Raw genomic sequence first — 19,325 nt, 5'->3', positions numbered from 1 at the left:
AAACAGTCATGTGATTTTTTTCTATCATTGAGTAACAATCGCATTTCTCTCACTTTTTTTTTTTTTTTTTTTTGACAGAGTTAGACAGTGAGAGAGAGACAGAGAGAAAGGTCTTCCTTCTGTTGGTTCACCCCCCAAATTGCCGCTACGGCCAGAACTATGCCAATCTGAAGCCCAGGAGCCAGATGTTTCCTCCTGGTCTCCCATGTGAGTGCAGGGGCCCAAGCACTTGGGCCGTCCTCCACTGTCTTCCCCGGGCCACAGCAGAGAGCTGGACTGGAAGAGGAGCAACAAGGACTAGAATCCTGCACCCATATGGGATGCCGGTGCTGCAGGTGGAGGATTAACCAAGTGAGCCATGGCGCTGGACCATATCTTCTCTCTTCAATTGCCTACCAATCTTGGTAAGCTTGTTTAGTCTTGTAACTTTAAATACCATTTTTATGTTAAGAACTTCCAAATTTCTAGCTTCAGCTTAGATTTTGTTCTAAAAATCACAACACATATGTATCTACTTGACACTGTCATCTGAGTGCCTCAATTAACATCTTACTAAGACCTAATTCTTCCAGTTTGGTTATTCTTCCTCAATGTTGCTTTCACTCTTGGAGTTCTTTTGTATTCCTCTCAATTTTAAGACAGTTTTTTTCTGTTTAGCAAAAAATGTCATAAGAAATTTGATACAGATTGCACTGAAATTTTAGATGTTTTTGTTAAGTATGGGAATTTTAACAATGTTAACTCTTCCACTCCATGAATATGGGATACTTTTTCATTTATTTGTGTCCTACCATCTCTTTGATCAATGTCTTCTAGTTCTCAGCATGCATATCATTTACTTCCTTGATTAGCTTCATTCTTCTATATTTCATTTTTATGCTACTACAAGTTAGGTTTTAATTTCTTTTTTATTAGTTTGCTGTTAATGTGCAAAAACAACTTATTTTTATATGGTGATTTTTATTTTACAATTTTACTGAAATAATTTATTAGATCCAACAGTTTCCAGGCAGAAATTTTACAACTTGAAATACATAGAGAACTGCAAATTTATGTTGGTTCCCCTTAGGATTTTTCATTTTTATGATGACATGAAAGCCATATAAGTTCACTAGAAGCTATATTTCAATTTTTGAATTTTGATATTTTCCTGGGCTAACTATATGGATTATGACACTCTTACACTCTGTTTGGCAACAGCAATGAGTTAAAGTTCCTACTCAGTCACAAAATTCAGGTACCCAGTTCATCTTTATACCATCCATTACTAGCAAACTGAGTAGAGAGTAGATACTCAACAAATATGTATTCAAGTAACAGTTGTCAATTACACTGGTGGGCTGTTACTACAGACATCAACCAGGCTCTGGCGGAAAATATTTCAACTAAACAAAAATGGTCAAGAAATGAACAATGACTTTAATTTTAACTGGTTTCCAAGAATTCCCAAGCTTAACATATACAAGGATTATATCTTGGGAGTAATGAAACTTTCTACCATCATACTGTACTTCATTTCTAGCTTCAGGATTTTTCAAAGGACTTAAATAATGTCTTTTAGATATGAAATCAAACAAAGTAACGGTCTTATTCAATATCTCTTCTGTGTTTTCTATATTGGAAATCCTTGGGATTATCATGCTTCAGATTTCAGATTTTGTTTTCACACTTTAGAATATGAACATGTGCATAATGAAAGATTTGGAGTAGGGATCAAAGTCTGAACAACAAATTTATTTATGCTTCTGAAACACCTTGTACATATAGACTGGAGGAAATTTGATTCAGTATTTTTAATGCACCTACATTTTTACTATGACCCATAACATGATACCAGATAAATAATTTTTGTAGTACAGTGTCAGTGCTCAAAGCTTTGGATTTTGGGACATGTCAGATTTTGAATTAGGGCTGTCATTAAAAGGTAATGTGATTTATTGGTACTTGCATTAAAATTGTCTTATTTAGGTACAAGATTTTCATTTGGCAAATGGAAAATCAGAAATATACAGAGTACAAATAATCTGCCTGTTTTCACTACTCATTAACCAACAAACATGTGGATAAAACTGAGAGTAGGGATGGGTGTGTGCACAACAGTTAAGATGATGCTTGAGATGCCCTCAGTCCCTAATGGAGGAAATAGTTCAAGTCTCAGCTTCTGTGCTTGCTATCCAATCTCCTAATGTGCACACTGGGAGGCATAAGATGATGGTTCAAGTACCTGGTTCCCTATCACCCATGTAGGAGACCTGGATTGACTACTGAGCTCCTGGTCTTGTCCTGGCCTTGAACTGAACTTTGCTGGATTTATGAAGTAAACCAGCAGGTGTAACATCTCTTTCTCTATCTCTCTTTGCCTTTCAAATAAAAATCGGTGGGGGGAAAGGCTGGAAATAAAAGCAGGCTAGGTTAAGCAAGGTTTGTAAACAGCATTTAAGTGCTGTTCCTCTCATTCTCTATTGATAGTTGATAACAAGCATTCAATCACTTCTCCTGTTTTTTGAAAAATACCTCTCTCTATCGAAGTAGGAGAGACTGCCAAAGCATACAGAATAAAATTAATGTGATCATTTTCTTCTGAAAGAAAATACTTTAGTGTATGGCATGGAAAAAAATAATAAGATTATCTGAGACATGACTGAAATACTTTAACAGAATAAATACATTTAACTGATTTATTATATCAATGCCAAGAAAGGTTCTATGAGCACAGCTTATGTGGTTAGCATCAGGAACGCATGCATAATTTTCACTTCTTTCCTATAAGTGTGTTAAGTAATCAAAACAACTGTAAGAATAATGTTCATGATAGACACTGACTCTCTTTAAAAGGGTATTATTTCTTGATTTAATGCTTCAAAAAATACAACTTTACTTCATCCTACAAAATCATCACAAGGGATGTCATTTATACCGATATAACTCTTTACAGGAATATATAAAAATATTTCAATATCAAATCATTTATTTGAGATGCAGAAAGAGAAAATTCCCACCTACCGGCTTTCTTTCCAAGTGCTCACATGGGCCATAGATGGACTAGTACTGAAATAGGAACCAGAAGTCAACCCACTTCTCTCATTTAAGTGGTTGGTGTCCAGTTAATTTTCCTTATCACTGCTGCCTCTTAGGGTATGCATTAGCAGGAAGCTGATGTTCGGAACTGGACCCAAGTACAGTTATCACACCCAGGTTTTCCATTGCGGAACATAGCTATTCCAAGTGATGTTTATTTAGCATGGCAATTGCTGACCCCAAATTAAATCTCTCTGTCTTTAAGAAAGCTGAATAACCTTTGATACATGCTTAAAAAAAAAAAAGTTCTAATAGCAAAGGTAATAAACACTTTGGATAAAAACCTTTCAAAATAATGCTCTTTTCCTAAGCTACAATTATATTTCTTGAATCCAATAGCAGTTTATTCCTAAATCCTTTACTTAATGGTAATTGCTTTCATGTTTGCCAAAGGAAAATGTTAAAATATTAATAAATCAGTAACCTATTCTTTGACAGTCAGTCAGTTATTTGAACTTTCAGTTCAATCACATACAGAAACCCCCCTAAGATTTAATATAAATACGGAAATGGAAGCAGATACATTATGAAAGAAGAAATATCTAGACAGATATTTTTTCAGTCAGAAGCAATTCTAACGACAGCAAATATAAAGGTAGTGTTAGCAAAAATTAAACAGAAAATTTAACAAAGATGAGAAAATCTTCAGTTTAAAACCTTCGATGGCTTCAATTTGCGCTTTTCTCCAATACTCATATATTTTAAATTATCTCCTTTTAATCAAAAAGAATATAAAGCACACTTTACAACATTTCATTACAGAAATAATATACATCATTATCTCAGAAGAACATATGTAAAATATTCAAGATTTTCTTGCTATACCACTATGGATGTAAGGATTAATGAAGAAGACCCCAGCAATCTGTTTAAAGTACACACATGTAAAACACAAGTCCTATTCTTATTGGTCCTATAATTATATAACTGATGTGATTTTTACATAATTTATTCAGCACAGTAAATGAAATAATTTAAACAATCTTCAGGCTAACATTTAACTATTGCACTTTCATTGGTAATTTATGAAACTTCAGGTCATTTAGATAACTTTCTTTCTGATGCTCAACTATCAGCCTGTATGAGCACTTCCCACAGTGCCGATTTCCTGAACGAGAGGTTGTAATTATTTATAAGTAAACATGAACTGCTCAGAGAAAAGCAAATGAAAGGTTGATAGAATCACAGGTGAACATGAGCCCCCTCAAAACTCAAGGCAGAAGTAAAGAGACCTGAATTACCAAGCTACTTTAAGAACAACTGCTTTGCTCAGATTCCCCCTTCACATTGGTTTATTTCATTTTATGTGTGTTTAACACCAAGGTGTTAATTTATTGAATCAATTTTTTTTTTACATAGATGAATTCCCATATCCACATCTCATTGAGACCCTTCTCCTTCTACTAATTCATAAACATCTTATCTTTCTTCAAACTTCTTCAATGGCATAACTGTAGATCCAGCTGTCATGTCACTCTGAAACTACAATTCAGATAAAAATCACTGCTCGGGTCACTATAATCCTGTCACTAAATTGCTTAGATATTTTTGGAGGTTTTCTATTATTTAAGCATAATTTATAAACTCTAGCACTATAGTATTTATGAATCTTAATTACCTCACTCTATTTTCCTAATTGTGTTATCTTAATGTTCCTTCCTGTGTAGGTTTTCACCAAAACAGATTTTGACAGTATTCATTTTCACTAATGCCACAATAAGGAAATATGTATATAAACTCTCATTTCATAGGTTAAAAAGAAAGAGAAATGGAGAGAGCAGAAATACTGAGGACTCTAGTGACTCCAGAGGAAACAGTGAGGACTCTAGGTGCTAGTAGTGCTTTGTTCTCAATTTGGGTACTGGTTATGAGTGTGCTAAGTGGGTTTTTTCTATCATCTGTACACTTACGTAAATTTCTTCATACATATATGTATTGCAATAACATGTTTAATAACTGATGTAAAATAGAATTAAAGGAGAAATTCATTTTATGAAAAGAATTCTGAAGTCCATGCTTGTGGTGAGTTTTTAAAAGTTTGTGGGAAATAATTTTTTATTAAAAAAAAAACTCTACATGAATTTCAATTTTGTTGCATCAAAATGAACTTATCTTTTAATTTCATGTTTTCACAAACTTTTTGAAATGCCATAAATGACAATGTCACTTACTGGAAAGGAAAAGACAGGAAGAGAAGCAGATCTGGATAAATCCATCATGATTTCTTAAAAAAAAAAAAAAAAAGAAAGAAAAGCAAAACAGACATTCTGTGTCCAACATCTCTATTATAAAAGAAGTATTTGTTCATGATAAGAAAAAATGTGGTTGTTGATGAAAATTATATGTCTGACTAATATCCAAAGTAAAGAGGCTTTGTTAAAACTAACAAGGTAGAATATTTATCTTGCAGTTTCTTTTGAGTTTACTCATGAACTGAGAATAATCTAGCCTTTGCCAGTATATCCGTAGAATCTGGTATATGAAAGAAACTCATAGAGAGTTCTTTTTCTCACAGTTTAAAATGGTCCCCTTTCTTAATTTAGATCCTGAGACTTTGAGGACAGAACTACCTTGTCTCACCTCCCCTCACCAAGTGTTTTCACTAAATTTTGTTTTAACCATAATCAATCAATGAATGAATAAATAAATTCAGATATATTTGTTCTATGAAACATGCCCCAACCTATCAAAATTGAGCTCTACATTCTTATTCTACTACTTACATTCCATAAGCTTTACATTTGATCTTAACCAAAAGGCCAAGAAGCAACCTATAAGCTTTAGATAGTAAACATTTGCAGCTGAATTTTCAAGATAAAATTGAGAGAACAGTAACATCTAAAGTCCATATATTTACTGCACATAATTTATTATAAAAATGTATGTTCATATGTACCAAGCATGTGCAGAAATGGAATAAACTGTGTTTGTTTAATGATGATAACAATAATGAAGGTAAGTATGGTCATGAAGATAAGACAACAATGCAGTTAAAAGATAATAAAGCCTAAATGTCAGATTAAATTTAACCTCAGATTTTAGAAACAGTAATTATTTTTGTAAAGTAAACTTAAGCACAGCTGTAAGTCTAGAGCTACACATACAAATCCAGTAGCAGGTTGTATACACACAAGTGCATATATGCCTGTGTACACATGGGTACGATTTTGTAGATGTGGAAATGTATCTTTGTGGGATTTTCTAACAGTTTCATATCATCTAGATATATTTTAAACAGCATACAATCTTTAAAAATATGTTCAAAGTTGAATAGCACTTATTGTACTCATTCGTCCATAAATATAAACTATAAGCTGAGAAAGTATATCCAAGCTTAATTCAAGGAACCATCCAGTGGAAAAAAGCAGGCCAATCCTGGAGAAGAACTGAAACAAATACACAGGTTTCTACCCTGATTGATACCTCTAGTTTTCAGTGTGAAGTGCTTACTTTAGGAATTTAAAGCTGAAATTTTACAAACGAAGAAATACTGCAAAGAATACAGGAAGCCATAGTTGTTTGGATGTGAATAAAATACAAGAAAGCCACAGCTAAGTATCTCCAAGTAGTGTAGATAATTCCTTCTGAAACCATAGTCTAGTCAAATAGCCACACGTGTATAGGGCACATTTCAACAAATTCAGCGAAGATGGAGAGAGACAAACTTTAAAGTCAGAGTTCAGCCAAGCTGAGTGCTTGCTTAAATAATAATAATAAAAAAAAACTGTATTCTTCAGAGAAACATAAAATTCAGAATCTCTACAAGACATAACTAACCCTATATAGCATATAATCCAAAATTACATAGCAAGAAACAGAAATACATCACAAATAATCCAGACAACAAATGTCAACAGGACTCCCCTAAAAATGACAGATACTGAAAATCAAAAATACAACAGTTAGTCAATTATTTTCTGTGTAATGAATGAAAAGATAGAAATATACACAGTTAGAAATGAGGGAATTAAGAATTTTAAAACTTAACCATTCAGTATCTATTTTTCAAAAGCACTTGGTGGGAATGATAGCACATATCAATCTAAAGAAGCAAATATTCATGAAGTTGGTATGTGATTAACAGAAATAAATGATACAATCTTTAGTAAAGAGTGACATGACAAAAGGTAATGACTAATTTGAACCTGTATAAAAATATAAAAATGTCATATGATATTCCAGAAAGAAAAGAGAGAGTAAATGAAATATAAATTAAATTGAACAATGGCTGAAACATTTCCCCAGATGGTTAGGCATATAAATTTACAGAGACTATAATCTATGGAGGCAAATAAAATGATAACTAGACCATGTTATTCAAACAGCTAGGCATCAACCAGAGAAAAATGTAACATGTAACACAACATGAAAGAGAATTACAAATGAGGTTCAACTGACATCATTGTGACTACAGCAGAGAGAAGACAGTGGAGTAACATCTATAAAATGTAGATAGAGGTAGCATTGGGGAAGAGGTGATACTGACCCGGACTGACCAAAGGCAGCACACTTCTGCACCCCCGCAATCAGTGCTTATGTCCCACCACTGCCAGCATCAAGCTCAACAGAAATGCTAGAGGGGATTCTAACAGAGACCAGCCCAAGGTGAAGGAAAAACCACAGGGAAGAGTCACACGGTTTTCTGCTACACCAACTCCTACAAAGCCAGAACCCAACCCTAAAAAGACTCCTGCAAAAAAGGAAGAGAAAGTACCCAAACAGAAAAAGGGGAAAGCTAATGATGGCAAGGATGTGAGTAACCCTGTAGTACTGGAGATCCAAAGCAGACCAGCAAAAAAAAGTTATCTGGTCCCCTATTTTTATAGAAGCAGAATTCATAATAGCGAAGATATGGAATAGACCCAGATGTCCACCAACTGATGACTGGACAAAGAAATTGTGCTATATATACACTATGAAGCTCTATTCAGTTGTAAAAAAAAAAAGAAATCCTGTCTTTCGGAACAAAATGGATGCAACTGGAGACCACAATTCTTTTTTTTTTTTGACAGGCAGAGTAGACAATGAGAGATAGAGACAGAGAGAAAAGTCTTCCTTTACCGTTGGTTCACCCTCCAATGGCCGCCGCAGCCAGCATACCTCGCAGATCCAAAGCCAGGAGCCAGGTGCTTCCTCCTGGTCTCCCATGTGGGTGCAGGGCCCAAGGACCTGGGCCATCCTCCACTGCACTCTCTGGCCACAGCAGAGAGCTGGACTGGAAGAGGGGCAACCGGGACAGAATCCAGTGCCCTGGCCAGGACTAGAACCTGGTATGTCACTGCCACAGGTGGAGGATTAGCCTATTGAGCCACGGCACCGGCCCACAATTCTTAATGATATAAGCCAATCCACTGAAGGAAAATATCATGGTTTCTGTGATTTGTGGTAACTAACATACATAATAAAAAAAAATGAATGCATATGAGCAAAATTGACATTTTGAGATGTGATTATTGCTTATAGGCCTTGTCTGTATTCCTGCTACTTAATGTATTTGTTTCTTTAGTGTTAGGTTAAGCTTTTGATTGTAAGGAAAATTCAGAGTATATCATTGTAAAAGTTAAAAGAAAAATAAGAAGAGCAATAGGAGGAAATGGTGGAGAGTATACCAAGAAGTAATGAAAAGCGCTTAAAATTGTTTATATGAAATACATAAAATCTTTCTGTCACATAACTTCTTAAAAATAATAAAATAAAAAAGTAAAAACAAACAAACAAAAATAGTCCAGGGATGGAAAGCTGAAGGTGCTAGAGATGCCAAGAGAAGTGTTTGCGTTCTTGGCCACTAAACCCTGGTGAGTGTACAGTTTCAAATTTTTTTTAAATCAAGTTTTATAAAAATGCAAATTGTTTTTTTAAAAAAGCTGTGCTGTTAACACACACATTTTATTGTTGTTTTGTGGGAAAGGACATATATCACTTACAACTATATTCCTTGAAAATAAAATCAAAAAGGGCATATTCCAATAAAATTAAACTAGTATAATTTTACACAAGTAGACTTGAACTGCAATGAAACTTATATATAATTCTCCAAACTTGAAAAAAATGCTTAAAAAAAAGGGAGAGGGGGCAGAGTTGTGGCACAGGGAGTAAAGCCACTGCCTGCAGTGTCGGCATCCCACATGGGTGCCAGTAGAGTCCCAGCTGCTCCACTTCCAATCCAGCTCTCTGCTGTGGCCTGGGAAAGCAGGGGAGGATGGCCCAAGTTCTTGGGCCCCTGCACCCACATAGGAGATCCCGAGAGAGCTCCTGTCTCCTGGCTTTAGGTTGGCACAGCTCTGGCCATTGTGGCCAACTGGGGATTGAACCAGTGGATGCAAGACCTCTGTCTCCCCCTCTCTCTCTCTGCCTCTCCTCCTCTGTGTAACTCTGACTTAAAAATAAATAAATAAATCTTTAAAAAAAAAGAGAGAGAGAAATGGTATTAAATGAAATGCTGAACTTTTAGGAAAGAATGAAGACTACCAGCAATGAAAGATTTCAGTTTTGTTTTTTTTTTTTTTTTAAATTAAGATTTATTTATTTCAAAGGCAAAGTAACAAAAAAGAGTGACTCTGGCCACTAAAGCCAGAGGTAGGCCTATTCACAAAGTCAGTAGCCAGGAACTTCTTCCAGGTCTCCCACATGTGTGCATGGGTCCAAGCACTTGGGCCATCCTCTGCTGTTCTCCCAGGTACATAATCAGGGAGCTGGATCAGAAGTGAAATAGCTGGGACTCAAACAGGCACCCATATGGGATGCCGGCATTGCAAGAGGCAGCTTTACCTGTTATGCAACAATGCTGGTCCGTAGATGTCAGTTTCTTTAAAATAAGTATGACAGAAATAACAAATTCAGTACTATATTAATAATTTATGCTTACAGATATGTCATAAATTATAGCACAAATTAAAAAAAATGAAAGAAATGTTCCTACATGGTTGAAACATTTCTGTGTTTAAATATGGTACAATATTAATATTAAATTAAGGACAAAATAAAAGTATACTATATATATATACACATATATATATAAGCTCCAAAAAGATAAAGCAAGGATCAATGAGAGTGTTACAATAAAATTCTACCAAATATAATCCAAGAATTTAAGAAGGAACAAATAATCAAGAGAGAATTGACAAAAAACAAAGTGTAATATTGTCAAAATAAATATAACTATAAAAAAACCACAATATATGCCAGTAAAACAAACACTTCAATTACAAGTCAAAGATTTCTTTAAGAATAAAACAAAAACCAGGGCCCAGGTACAAGAAGTCTACGAACAGGAAACTTTACTAACGTAAATACAGACTTTAAACTTTACTAGATAAAAAAAAAAAAAATTCACCTTTTAACCCTAACAAAGGGCGTACCACACTATATAGTGCTATATGAATATACTCAATACTTCAACCAAAAATGTGTGATTAGTGATACTCCTAAGGTAGAGATTTTGTAACATGAAATAAACAGCTCTCAAAGAACACCTAACAATATAAAATCATACTTCAGTAGCAATTCAAAACCTGAATAATCTACAAAACAAATAATTATACAACTGAAAACCTTATAGTAATTTTTTAAAAATAAGAAGAGTAATTTGACAAAAATCACAAGAAATACTAAAGACTTGAGCAATGCTATCAACCTGCTTCACCTAATGGATGTATGTAAAACTCTTTCCTTCCCATTATTAGAAAGGCAGCCTTTCCACATGTATAGGAAACGATTAATACAGATCATATTTCTGCCATACAACAAAGCCAATAACTAAAATAAAATTTAAAGTATATGATAGTCTGCCAATACATTAACTTAGATATAAATATCTTTTAAAACACATTTTTGGAAATTGAACGGTATATTTCTACGTACTGTCGGTTAATGCTAGGATTTCCCTAGCAATATTGCTTTAGCTGTTTCCCACATACTGTGGTATCCCCAGTCCCACGTATTTCTCATTATTCATGTGATGAGAAATTACTCATGAGTAATGAGAAATACGTGGGATTGGGGATACCACAGAATGTGGGAAACAGCTAAAGCAGTATTACTAGGGAAATCCTAGCATTAACTGACAGTATTAGTAGAATAATAACAACAATATCTAAAACAAATCAATTATCATCTTTCAAGAATATTAAATTAGAAAAATTTAAGCCTCAGGTAAATAATAGGCAATGTTAAGAGTAGAAATCAATGAAATTCAATGCATCAAGCAACAGGTAAGTTTAAAAGTCAAAAGCAGTTTCAATGAAAAGCTAAATGAGAGTGATAAAACACCCAACAAAATTGAATAAAGAAGATATTGTGAATTATAACTGTCAAAAACAGAAGAAGGATTACCAATGAAGATCTTACAAATAAGAAGAGGATAATAATGTGCTTTCATGAACAATTCTACATCAATAAATATGACCACTTACCCCAACTAAATTTGCCAACAAATCATGCTGGTTAATTATCACAAAACTTGATAGGGGTTTTTAATGGAAATAATACTACAGAATGGTAAGTCTCATGAACAAAACATTGCCAAACCATATCCAGAAATCTCTAGTATGTATGGTACATCACTGATATTTACCCAAAGAGGACATGGTTCATTAAACATTTGAAAACTCATTTGTATAATTAGGCATATTAACACAATAACTGAGAAAACTGTAGGATCATTTCAATACTTGCAGAGAAAGCATTAGAAATAATCAAGTAAATTCATGATTTTGAAAAAAGTACAAATTAGATAAATGACTTTCTACGGTTTGACATATAGAGCATTGAAAAAATCTGCAGCTTATACATTTAGTGGTTAAATATTGAACACTTTCCGTTAAAATTGGAAACAAATCAGGATATGCGTACTCTTACACTTGCATGCAATTTTTGTCACTGGTATATATAGCCAATCTATCAGTACATACAGAAATGTATAAAGAAGAGGGTACAGTGCTTCTTCACACACATATAGTAATTGTTCCTAAAGAAAATCTTAAGGAATATACAATACATCTTCTATAAGTAATAAATGAATTTAGCAAAGTCTTAGTACATAAGGATAAAAACACATGATCAGCACATCATCAAAAAATTAAACTAAAACAATTTCTATTCACAGAAGCATCAGAACATAAAATGCCTAGAAATAAATTTGTCAAATACACACAAGGTTGCTTCATTGAGGATTAAAACACTGGTGAGACACATTTTTAAAGATGTAATTAAGGCAGAGATAGCTAATTTATGAATGATAAAATTTTATTTACATAGCAATGTTCCTTCAATTTATTCTGTATATTCAAACAATTAAAATCATAAACTAAGTAAGTATTCTAAAATACTTAAGCTAGTTGATTCTAAATTTCAATAACTAGAATGGTTGAAATTTAACAGCAGCAGATGGGGCTGGCATTACAGTGTAGCTATTTAAGTTACCTATGACTCTGGCATCCCATATGTGCTCCACTTCTGATACAGCTCCCTGATTATGTGCTTGGGAAAGAAGCACCAGATGGCTCAAGTACTTGAGACCCTGCACCCACGTGAAAGACCCAGATGAAGTTCCTGGCTCCTGGCTTCAGTGTTGCCCCAGCCTTGTCTGTGTCTGTTGCAACTTTTTGGGAAGTGAATCTGTGGACAGAAGATTCTCATTCTCTCTCTCCCTTTCTCCCTCTCCATACATCCTTGTCTCCCTCCCTCCCTCACTGTAACTCTGCTTTTGAAGTAAATCAATTAATTTAAAACAAACAAACAAAAAAAGAATAAGAGAAGATTCTAAAAGGATGACAGACTCGAATCCACAAGAAATTTGTCACATCTCCTACCCAACAACTGCAGTGGCAGAATTGTTCTTAATAGGTTGGAACAGTATACTATATTTACAGCTTGCAACTCATTAAGTAACACAAGGATAGTAACTTGTAGCTAATTTCTGTCAATTTCAGCTTTTGGTACAACAGTAGACACCTGTCTGCCACTCTCAGTAGGCAGTGTTTAAAGCATTCTTGGGGCAGAATGCTAGAATCAGGGTGGGGAAAAAGACCTTCCAAACACTGGGAATCTGTACTCTGTTCATGGATTACTGCTTCTTATAAAATAGGGGAAAATTTTTATTTGTCATTTTGTTGCACACCTCCTAGAAGGTTAAAATAATTTTCAGCACATTGAATAGTCAGATACCCCATTTTCATTATTTCCTTATTTCATGTGCTACACACTGAAGACTAGAACTTTATAAAGTAACTAAATATAAACAGAAAATTATTAAGTCACCACAAATAGATAGGTGAAGGCCTAAGCTCAGAGAAGACATTAGAAGATCCTAATTTTATACCACCAGCTGATAATTGGCAAAGATATAGCCTATATTACCCAATCAATCAATAAATCCAAATCTGGGGATGGGGCAGAATCTCATTACCAGAGTTATTTCCTTACCAGATTTACATATCCAACTTTCAAAAACTGTAACATCAACAGGAGCAACAACAGGAAAAAATGAGGTATACAAAGAAACAGATAAGTAAAATCAATTCTAATGGGGGGGGGGGGAACAACAGAAATTTCCCTGGAAGGACCTCATGCTAGACCTTCAAGACAAAGACTTTAAGAAAATCAGTCTTTAAATTGCTCAAAGAATTAAAGAAAGAAATAGACAAATCTGGGAGATGGTAGACAAACAAAATGGAAACATTGATAAAGACACAGAAAACCTAAAAACCAAAAAGAAATCTGGAATTTAAAATATCAGGAACTGAAAAGACCAAAATCAGTAGAGTGATGGAGTGGCAGATTGACCAAGTAGAACAAGAAACAGAGAACTGCAGTAGAGGATAATGGTGTCTTAGGGAAAAAAGATAAAAGACTGAGGAAAAGCTAACAGAGCTCAAATGACTTTCAAGAGAGGATCAAACTGACAAACATTCATATTGCACAGGTCCCAGAAGAAAAGTGGCAAAGATGATTGCTGTAAACACAATAATTACAATCTGTCCAAGAGTGAATACATACAAGAACATCATTATCTAAGATTTTCAACAAATTTGAAATAGCATACACAAAAATATGCAAAACAAGACACACTAAAAAACTATTGAAAGGCAAGACAAAGAAAAATTTTATCAGCAACAAGGGAGACTCAACTTACCACATATAACACATCTTCAAGAAAGTACCATCAATTTTTTCATCAGAACTTTGGAGGCAAAATGATAAATCCAAAATGCTAAAAGGAAATTTTAAAACATCTGTCAGAAAGGAATCCTGTATCTAAAAATTTCCATTTAAAAATGCAGGAGAAATTAAGACATTCTCAGAAAAACTAGGCTAGGGGGATTTCCATCAGTAGACTTGGCATACAAAGAAATAATAAAGGAAGATGTCCAAGTTGAAATGATGATAGTAACTTGAAACCATATGAAGAAATAATTATCTCAGTAAATGTAAATGTAATGAAAAATGTAAAAGTGAGGATTTTTGTAAGTGTTACCTAATTCTAATTTTTGTTTTCTATGTTATTTAAGAGACTGATACATTCAAAGAAAAATAATAAATCATAATTCTATTATTGTGTAACTTCAAATTCTATTTTACATATGAATAAATAATACTCTAAAGAAGTTATAATGTTGTGTTCTGTGCACAGAATGCATGAAGTTATACCTCCATGACAGAGACAAAAAAAGGAAACAAGAGAAGTTAGAAGGCTAGATTTTTCATTTAATCTAAAAGTTATGCTGATATAAATTCTAATTAGAACATTATAAATGTAGGATGTTAAAGTCTCTGATTACAACAAACAGATTTAGAATAAACACTAAAAGAAATGATAATATAAATATTTCATTGTAAAAAATGAAATACTACAAAAGAAGGCAGAAATCAGTCCTTCTTTATTACTAATTACTTTAATTGTAAATACATCAAATTCCCCAATCAAGAGATAGAGATTAGGGAAATGGATAAAGACCATGATCCCATATATGCTATCCATAAGAGACCCACTTTAAATCTAAAGAAGAAACTAGAAGCAGGCGTTGTGGTGCAACAGGTTAAGTTGCTGCTTTGGATTTTGGTATCCTGTAACAGACTACTTCGAGTCCTGCCTACTATTCTGACCCATTTTCCTACGAATGTGCCCAACAGGACATAATGGCACAAATGCGTGAATCAACATCACCTACCCAGGAAACTTAGATAGAGCTCTTAGGTCTTGCCTTCAGCCTAGCCAGATCCAGCTGTTTTGGGCATTTGGAGAGTAACCAGTGAATGGAAAATCTGTATATCTACCTTTCTCTATCACTCTTTTAAAAAAAATAATAAACTCCTAAAAAAAGACAAACACAGTTAGGATGCAAAAGAATGGAGAATAATATGTCATGCAAATAGTTACCTAAAGACAACATGATGGGTTATAGTAATATCAGACAACTAAGAATTTAAATTAAAAATACTTATGAGAGACAAAAAGACACTGTAAGTGAATAAAAATTTCAAAAGCATTAATTTGTAACTTGTATAAATGTCTACACACCTAATAACAGAAAATCAAACTTTAACAGGCAAAACTTGATAGACCTGAAGGCAAAAAATAGAGAATTATATATCAGTAGATGACTTCAGTACCCTAATCTCAATAATTAAAAGAATAATTACACAGATAAACAAAGGAAAGATAATACACTAATATAAAATTTTTCAACAACACCATTATACATGTTCTTATGTGCGCATGAGGCATTATCCAGGATAAACCATATGTTAGATTGCTAACTACATGTAAATTAATTTTTTATTTATTTATTTGACAGAGTTATAGAAAGTGAGAGAAAGAGACAGAGAGAAAGGCCTTCCTTCTGTTGGTTCATCCCAAAATGGCCGCCATGGCAGTCGCTGCGCCGATTCAAAGCCAGGAACCAGGTGCTTCCTCCTGGTCTCCCACATGGGTGCAGGGGCCGAAGGATTTGGGCCATCCTCCACTGCCCTCCCAGGCCACAGCAGAGAGCTGGACTAGAAGAGGTGCAACTGGGACTAGAACCGGGCACCCATATGGGATGCTGGCGCCACAAGCGGAGGGTTAACCAAGTGAGCCACAGAACGGGCCCCTACATGTAAATTAATTTAAAAAGGCAAACATGCAAAGTCTCTTCTCCAACCACACAAAGATGGAAGTAAAAATCATTAAAGCAAGGAATTCTGGAAAGTTCGCAGATTTGTGCCAATTAACACATAACAAATGGCTCAAAGAAAAGCCCATGAAAATTTAGAAAGCACTAAGCAACAAATCAAATATGAAAACACAAATAACCAAATTTATGGGCTAAGTAAGAGTTCTAAGAGGAAATTAATAGCTTTACATTTTTATGCTAAAAATACAAGAGGGGCCTGCACAGTAGCGTAGTGGGTAAAGCCACCACCTGCAGTGCTGGCATTCCATATGGGAGCTGGTTCAAGTCCCAGCTGCTCCAGCTCACTAATAATGACCTGGGAAAGCAGTGGAGGATGGCCCAAGTGCTTGGGTCCCTGCACCCACGTGGGAGACCCAGGAAAAATCTCCTTGCTTCTGGCTTTGGATTGGTGCAGCTCTGGCCGTTTTAGCCATCTTGAGAGTGAACCAGTGGCTAGAAGATTCTCTCTATCTCTCTCTTTCTACCTCTACCTCTCTGTAACTCTGCCTTTCAAATAATAAATAAATAAATAAATCTTAAAAAATACAAGAAATATTTCACATCAGCAACCTAACATTCACTACAAGCAACAGCAAGTAATATGGGTCTAATTCAAAGCTAGAAGACGGAAGAAAACAATAAACAAAATAGTGAAGAAAAATATCTAAGAAATCAAAATTTGGTTACAAATCAACAAATTGAAAAACTGATGTTATAAAAAATAAAGAATCCCCCAACTCCTAAAATTACACAAAACAGTTTAACCTAATATTAGTATGCTAACAAAGTGAACAGCTTAGATGACTCACAGAAATTCCTATCAACACAACATACTTGGATTGAATCATTAACAGATATAAGTTTGAGATATACAGATTACTAATACAGAGGTTCAATGAGGAATGAGACCCTCCCAAGCAAGAAAAGCACCGGATATGAATGATGCACCAATGGACTCAAACGCTGAAGTAACCAGCACCTGTCTCGTCATTCTTTATAAAAGGAAATTAGGAGGAGAGATCATTAATTCAATCTACAATGTCAGAATAATTCTGATATCAAAGCCATATAAAGAAATCTACACAATATAAAACTAAAGAACAATATCCTTTACGGTAATAGATGGAAAAATCCTCCATGATTTCCCAATCAATTTCAACTTATATTAAATGAATTTCCATTATACCCAGAAGGGATTTATTCTTGGAATTCAACTATGGTTTCACAAATGAAAGTTTATAAACAAAATATACCACATAAAAAGAAAATGGAAAAAATGCAATTATCTCAAGAGATGCAGAAACAAATTTAGAAAATTCAATGCACTTTCATAATTAATGCATTCAACATACCAGTAATAGATGAAAACTACCTGAAAAGAATCAAAGCCAACTATGAAAAACACACAGTGAAACATTCGTATTAAATGGTAAAATGCTGAAAGCTTTTCAGACCAAGAATAAGACAAGAATTTTCATCATTCAAACAAGGTTAAAGTCCTAGCCAATCAGGCAAGAGAAAGAAAAAAAGATATCTAAATTAGAGAGCAAGAAGTAAAATCATCTGTTTTTAAACTGAAACACACTTCCAAAGGATCGTGTGGAAAAGAAGCTAAAATATTTGGTACATAATTTTTTTTAAAATTCTTCCACGTTTTTATATTTATTTTTCATCAGCTTTTGAAAGGTTCCACTTATGCATGAATTTCTAATTTTTATGCCAAATAACATTATCCTCTAATTCTACCTTACAGAAACTTTTTGAAATGCCCTTATTCTATAATATTATATATAGAAAATCCTCAAGATAATACCCACAAACACAAGAAGAGTTTATACTAATGAATGAAAGAAAACAATTCCAATTTCAATGCAATGAAAAGAAATAAATAGGATAGATTTAAGGAAGGAAAGAGTGGTACAATGAAAACTAACATTTCTGGAAAAATAGAGAAATAAATACATGAAAAGACATACATAAGTAGAAAGGTATCTTAGGATCGCTGACAGAAATAACACTGAAAGACTGAGAGTGATGTAAAAATCTGAAGTACTCAACACAGTATGGTTCCAATGTAAGACAGACACATGGGCTATGGGAGCAGAAAAAAATCAAATGATAATCTCTCATAAATATGGTCACATGATTTTTGACAAGGGTGTCAAAGTCATTTGATTGGGGCAAGGAACCTTTCAAGAAATGGTCCTGTAAAAACTGGATATTCAAATGCAAGAGAACGACACTGTATCCTGATCTAACAATACAAGCAAAAATTAGCTCAAAAATAGATCCTTGTTGCAAACAAGAGACCTAAAACTTTTTTTTTTTAAAGATTTATTAGTTTATTTTAAAGTCAGATTTACTGACTGCTGGTTTACTCTCCAGATGGCTATAATGGCAGGCGCTGGAGCAGGCTGAAGCCCAAACTACAAGTATCTTCCCAATTCCCATGTTGGTGTCAGAGTTCCAAATACTTGGGCCATCTTCTGCTGCTTTTCCTAGGCCATTAAAAGGGAGCTGGATCACAATTGGGACAGCAAGGAATCAATCCAATGCCCATATGGGAGGCCAGCAACACAAAAAGACCTAAAACTTTAATATTCTTAGAGGAAAAATGAGCTCAAGTTTTTACAACATCAGATTTGGCAATGATTTCTTGGAAATGTTACCAAAAGCAGCAGCAACATATGAAATATAGTAATAAACAGGATTTCATAAAAATTTTTAAAAAATGTTCACCAAATATGTTATCAACACAAAGGCAGCACACAGTAGAAAAATATTCCTAAACGATCAATCTAAGATATTAATATCCACAACTTAGAAAAAACTCCAATAATTCAACAGGGAAAAAAAGCAAAAATCCAATTTACAAACAGGCAAAGGCTTTGATCATGTATGTCTCCATATAAAATATAGAAATGGTCAATAAGCACATGAAAAGATTCACAAATTCACTAATTCATGGTTAAGGAAAACTAAGTCAAAACAGTAACATGCTACCTGACATTGATTATGATGGCTACATGTCGCTCCCCCTCTTTGTGGAGGAACGACACTAAACCCTGCCTAGGTTTCCTATCCGAGTCACGGCAC

At 34.2% G+C, this 19,325-nt stretch overlaps 1 long non-coding RNA gene across 12 annotated transcripts in view; it reads right to left on the bottom strand.

The window, feature by feature from the left end:
- The window catches only part of LOC138850057 (uncharacterized), a 1,261,171-nt gene that overhangs the window by 1,068,308 nt on the left and 173,538 nt on the right, over positions 1-19,325 (bottom strand). The window contains exons 5-6 of one of the 12 annotated variants that reach the window (XR_016235504.1): positions 9,847-9,883; positions 9,675-9,770 (exon numbers count right to left, since the gene is read on the bottom strand). The exons of 10 other annotated variants lie outside the window; for them this stretch is intronic. This is a non-coding gene — a long non-coding RNA (uncharacterized LOC138850057). Of the gene's footprint in view, positions 1-9,674; positions 9,771-9,846; positions 9,884-14,220; positions 14,288-19,325 lie in introns of those variants that run through there. One more of the 12 variants, XR_016235508.1, reaches the window with a different exon arrangement.

The sequence above is a fragment of the Oryctolagus cuniculus genome, chromosome 6, assembly GCF_051225735.1.
Source record: "Oryctolagus cuniculus isolate XC-2025 breed Fujian yellow rabbit chromosome 6, ASM5122573v1, whole genome shotgun sequence".
In the NCBI taxonomy this organism is placed as follows: Eukaryota; Metazoa; Chordata; class Mammalia; order Lagomorpha; family Leporidae; genus Oryctolagus; species Oryctolagus cuniculus.
Note: the sequence above shows the minus strand (reverse complement) of the source record. Positions and strands in the feature narration are given on the sequence as shown.